Genomic DNA, 6,000 nt, shown 5'->3' with positions numbered 1-6,000 from the left:
AGTACCCTTTTTCTCGAAAGTGGCCCAAAATGGACGTTTTGAACTCCTTCAAGGAAACGCCCCCCTCTCAAAATGAAATGGAAGCTCTTATTACCAATCATGACAAAAAATATGTTTTGACTAATACGTGATGATACAAATTTTCCCGGGAAACCGCCTACTATTAAGTAAATTATCATAACGATCGGTCTGGATAGATATCGCGAATTCGCTTCAACGTTGAACATTTGGGCATATATTTCTGTTTTTTGCGAATTTATTACCATCTTAACCTCTGAAAGCAATATTTAAACAATATTGAATGGATATTTTGCACCCAAAACCCTTGAACCGCGTCCAATCTATAAAAAAAAACCCACCCCTTAATAAACGCGTTTTCTTACGTATGTACGCATGCTCAGGCGCGGATCCAGGGGTGGCCGAGCGGGCCTTGCCCCTCCCCCCCCCCCCCCCCCCCCCCCCCCCCGGGGGGGCAAAAAGAGAGAGAGAGAGAGAGAGAGAGAGAGAGAGAGAGAGAAGGAAAAGAAGGAAAAGAGAGGAGAAAGGGAAAGAAAGAAGGAAGGAGGAAAGAAAAAGAGAGAAAAGAAGGAGATCAGGGGCGGCCGAAAAGGGCCTTGCCTCCCAGCTGTTACCCCCCCCCCCCCCTCCCCCATTAAGAAATAAGAGAGAAGGAAGGAAAGGGAAATAAAAAAGGTAGAGAGGAGAAAAAGGGAGGGAAAAAAGAGGAAGAAGAAAAGAAAAGAAGGGGGATATCATTTGCAATTTTTCCGCCAACAAGTTGTAGCTCGGGAGGGGGGGGGGTCAAAAGGTCCATGCCCCCCCCCCCCAACAACAAAAAAAAAAGGAGGAAGGAAGGGAAAGAGGAGAGCTAAAAGGGAACAAAAAAGAGAAAGAAGAAAGTTAGGGGGATCAGTTACGATTTTTTCCGCCAACAAGGTACGTGTAGATCGGGGAGGGGGCCCACTAGCGTACTGATGGGGGGGGCGGTGGGGGTGGTCCCCCCCCCCAAAAAAAAAAAGAGTGAGAGAGAGAAAGAGAGAAAAGAGAAAAGAAAGGGAGAGGACGTAGAGAGAAAAAGGAGCAGACTATTTCAAAGTCTAACAAACTCTAATAATGTAATGAAACGTCACGGAAGAGGGGAGGGAACTGAATCCAGACAAGGATTAAAGTCGAGAACGGTCCAACGAATCGTCTTCTTTCTCTAATGATACATTTATAGAAACGTCAAAGCTTTCGCGCTGGAGAGGGGAACTGAATGCATACAAGGATTAAGAGTCGAGAACGGTACGACGCAAGCGCGTACGCAGGATTTTTTCGAGGGGGGGGGGGGGGGGTTAAAATTGAAGGTCACGTCGAAAATTTCGCAACGACTCAGCTGGCCGCTGAATTTCGTTGGGGGGGGGAGGGGGGGGGGGGGGGTTAAGGTTAGCTTTTTGGGTCACCCATTACCCCAATTTTCTTTTTTACCCCCCATTTTTTTTTATTGAATAAAAAACCCAAAGGGGGGGGGGGGAGTGTTCATCCAAAACACACATATACAAAAAGTTAAGGGGGTTCAACCCCCGATCTCCCCCCCCCCCATGCGTACGTCTTCTTTCTCTAATAATACTGAAACGTCAAAGCTTTCGCGCGGGAGGGGGAACTGAATTCAAACAAGGATTAAACGTCGAGAACGGTACAACGAAGCGTCTTCTTTCTCTAATAATTAATAAAACGTCTAAGCTTCCGCGCTTCGCGCACAAGAGGGGGGGGGGCTGAATCCAGACAAGGATTAAGAGTCGAGAACGTGGTCCAACGAATCGTCTAATTCTTTCTCTAACAATACATTAAATGAAACGTCAAAGCTTTCGCGCGGGAGGGGGAAACTCCCCAGGCGCGGATCCACGTAGCGATTTCTCCGGCCGGGCCCCCCCCCCCCCCGCCCCCAAAACGGTAAAAAAAAATAGGATAATAACCTAAATTTAACCTTTTTTAATACAAAAAACAAGAGCGGACTCCCCCCCCCCCCCCACTAAAAAAATGTATATATATATATATATATATATATATATACTTAGATTTGGTCTATTCCTCCGTACTTATTGGCAGAGCAAAATATAAATAAGGCAGACTAATGGAGCATGGTTGCAACTCCGAGTTTCACGCCTTGCGAGCGATATCATCAGGCAACTGGTAGCATGATTACTCTATAATCTACAATACGTTCAAAATAAGGCTTGACTAATATACAATACAAAACAATAAGATTTACTCATCGGTGAAGGGGCTATTGTAATTGCTCAGGTACTGCGATGGAATTTTAAACATGGGAGGGGGTATCGCAAAATACCCCCTCCAGTTGCCTGATGATCGCTCGCAAGGCGTGAAACTCGGAGTTGCAACCATGTTCCATTAGTCTGATTATCTAATTTATATATATATATATTTTCACCCCCCCCCCTCAACAAAAATTAGTGGTTCTCCTCTCGAATCATCACCTCCCCCCCCCCCCCCCCCTTGCTTATTCACCGACCGGCTGAGTCGGCGCTGAATTTTCCTCAAAAAAAGGTGCTCTTACCACCCCCCCCCCCCCCCCCCCCCCCCCCCCCCCCCCCCCCCACCCCCCCCCCCCCCCCCCCCCCCCCCCCCCCCACCCCCCCACCACCCCGCTTATTCACCGGCCCGGCCGGCTGAGTCGGTGCTAAAAAAAAATTCTCAAGATTTGGCCCCCCCCCCCCCCCCCTCCTGTCGCCGGCTGGATCCGCCCCTGGAACTCCCCCTCCCTGCACCCCCCCCTAATAAAATACTTATCGATGAATGATATGGAATGCGTAGGTATACGTACGCACGTGCGCACGAACAAAACAACGGACGTACGTACTATATCGCGCATGACAATAATAGGTCGATTTCCATGATCTGATGAGCGGACTCCCCGAGACTAAGTCATCGAAGACCTTCTAAATCCAGGGTAATTGCCATCTCTTCAAATATATTGCAATTTTAAATTTTCGTATAAATACTATATGATTCATTAAAAGACTTTTTCACAAGTTCATTGCCGCGTTGTGCTGTAATTATCGCAGCTAAATAGACTTGGATACACTTGGCAACGAGACTCTTTCCAAAGAGTGGAGCCTTAATAATTGAGTCGAGTAGGCCTAGCTATACCGGTAGTACCAGTACATAGAGTCTATGCGGGTTAGCTGGCTGGCTAGACACTTAAAATAGACCGAAAGCTTCAGTCTCTGATCAATAGTGATATCGACGATTGTTTTGCTAAGATTGCGTCTGGCTCCTCTGACCGCCTCTATACATATGGGGAATGTCGACAAATGTCAGTTTTATTAAAGAATGACCCATACCAGACGCACACATATAGGAGCATCACTATCCTGGCTGTGTAGTAAGCTGTGCTTTTGATTCTCAACATTTCAAACACCACTGTACAAAACCCAACTGATTTCACTCAAAATCGGTACTTTAGTGAGAATTGATGACACCTAAATAGCAGTAAAATACATTTTTTCAACTTACTGATGTTAAAAAGAATAATTTAAAAATTCAAATTGTAAGTCTAGAGTCAAACTTTGCTTACAGCTGCATCGACATGATTGTGTACAGTCTAGAGTCTAGTATGCAATATTGTGTGGTGTGTGCATTTGTGTATAGACCTGCCTCACAGCATGTATGCAGTGCTAGAGGTTAATACGCATTGGCATTGGTCGACTCTCTATGCTTTGCTGGAGCGACCAGACGGTTATTTCTGTCTAGAGTCATGCCCAGACGCTAGATGTTGCATTGCATCGCGTCGCGTTGTGTGTCACTGACACTACACGTCCCGGTTAACACCTTGCACCTAGTACTAATTATTGCTAAGATTCTTGCAACCTTAAAGGTCACTTCTTAATCACATGACATGCAATATAAGTATAATGTTGAACAGCATCATCATCATTCTCCAGGCATGCAATACACCTTCATGGTTAAGCCATGCAAAGCAACCATTTTTTAAAATTTGCAATTAGATCTAGGTCTAGACTATAATAAACATTGCTACTTTTGCGTCATCAACTCAATGTTTTCAGATGAGCATGTATTGTTGCATCTCTGCCTGCGCTGTGCGCTCACATCATTGACATGGGCCCCATTAAATTACGAGTAAACAACTTAGTTACTCGAAATTTAAAATGGCGCCAATATCACTATCACTAGTATCAGCGCATGCGCACCCACGCGCACTAATTGGAATTCATTTGATCAATTTCACCATTGCACGCTGAAAAAAAAAGATTGTTCTAATGAAGCCTGTTAACATCCTAGGCATTGTATAAAACAAATAGTGAATGGTCTTTATTTGCTGCATGCGCAACTTGAGCGCGATCGCAAGCTCCACCTCAGTTTTCGTTGTGCAGGTCAGTTCGCCAAAGATATTTTTAGAATTCTGAGATGACGCCCCTTTGGAAATATGGAGATAAACCTGCTCTTTCATATGAAACCTCGTTTATTGAGTATCACCTTCAGGATCACAAGCAATAAAGGCATACCTGCCAATCCTTCCAAATAATCCAGAATATTCTGATTTTTTAACATTCTGATTTTGTTTTTTGATGTTGCTAAAGCCAAATTAAGCTTGTTTTATCATGTGCCGCGATTTGAGATTTCACATGAACGAGCAGCGAATTTGTATTCATAGGCGCCGCTCTTCCGGTGGCGACGGCGTCAACATCAAAAACTTAACCTAAGGTTAAGTTTTTGAATTTTTGATATAATTTTGAAAGTATAAGTTCTTAGTCAATGAAACTTGGACTATAGGGTTATCAAGTATCCCCAATCATGTGAGTAGAATTTCAGGTCACAAAGTCAAGGTCAAAGGTCATTTCAGGTCAACAGACTTGGACTATGTTGTGGCATCATCGAAAACTTAACCTAAGGTTAAGTTTTTGAATTTTTGATATAATTTTGAAAGTATAAGTTCTTAGTTAATGAAACTTGGACTATAGGGTAATCAAGTATCCCCAATCATGTGAGTAGTATTTCAGGTCACTAAGTCAAGGTCAAAGGTAATTTTAGGTCAACAAACTTAGACTTTGTTGTGGCATCAACATCAAGATTTTGAATTTTTAGCATATTTTCAAAATTGATTATTCAAATTCCATGTAACTTGTACCCAAGGGTTGTCAAGTATCACAAATCATATGACACAAATCCAGGTCACAAGGTCAAATGTCAGTAGACTTGGATTATGTTTTCACAACTTAAGATGAGAATTAATTTAATTTTTTTTTAATTTGTTCATATTTCATTCAAGTTATCGATCGTGGTACATTTAAGAGTAAATAATTCTTCTGATGATTCTTATTCTTCACTTCAAAATGTGATTATATTTAGAGGATTTCATTTTTGGGGGCCTGCTAATGGGCCACCCTGCCTATGAATAATGTTCCAACCTCAATTTTTCATCATATCGATTTGCCTAATGCATTAAAAGAGCCTCTGTGTAATTGAAAATTTGTTTTAGAAATTTATCAGGACGCACACACAGTGTGCCAATGTATATGGACCAACTTGTGGTTTTGGTATATGAAGAGCTCAGATCCAAAAAGTACTACCTGTACATGATTTTTTAATTTTTTATAGTTTGTGTGCATTAATGTAAGCCTCATACATACATTGTAATTGTAAATAAATTTATGGATGATTCTTTGTAAATATTCACTTCAAAATGCTAATTATGTACAGAGGATTTCAATTTTGGGGGCCTGTTAATGGGTCACCCACCCTGCCTATAAATAATGTCCCAAATAATGTCATATCGAATTGCATAATGCAGGCGAGACTGCCGAGAGCCTTTCCCTTGTTTTTGTACAGATTTACCAGTTACCAGTTACACTGCGCTGCATGTGCGAACGCTTGTTCAGGGTGCAGATTACTTATTTTCGAAGGCATATACCTCGCTAGAAATTCCTGATTCTTATTTTCAAATGTTTCATATCTTGAAACATTTTTCACAATTTTCTG

The 6,000-nt window shown here is 42.5% G+C and overlaps 1 protein-coding gene across 3 annotated transcripts in view; it reads left to right on the top strand.

Annotated features, from left to right (window-relative positions):
• Window positions 1–2,862: 2,862 nt before the first annotated feature.
• Window positions 2,863–6,000, top strand: part of LOC100892600 — a 42,683-nt gene continuing 39,545 nt past the window's right edge. For all 3 annotated transcript variants that reach the window (XM_031000531.1, XM_031000530.1, XM_031000529.1), the window contains exon 1: window positions 2,863–2,950. The gene's annotated coding sequence lies outside the window, so the exon portion shown is untranslated. The remainder of the gene's footprint in view (window positions 2,951–6,000) is intronic.

The sequence above is a fragment of the Strongylocentrotus purpuratus genome, unplaced genomic scaffold (genome assembly GCF_000002235.5).
Source record: "Strongylocentrotus purpuratus isolate Spur 01 unplaced genomic scaffold, Spur_5.0 spur5_scaffold_6, whole genome shotgun sequence".
In the NCBI taxonomy this organism is placed as follows: Eukaryota; Metazoa; Echinodermata; class Echinoidea; order Camarodonta; family Strongylocentrotidae; genus Strongylocentrotus; species Strongylocentrotus purpuratus.
This window is presented reverse-complemented; position numbering and strand designations above follow the sequence as displayed.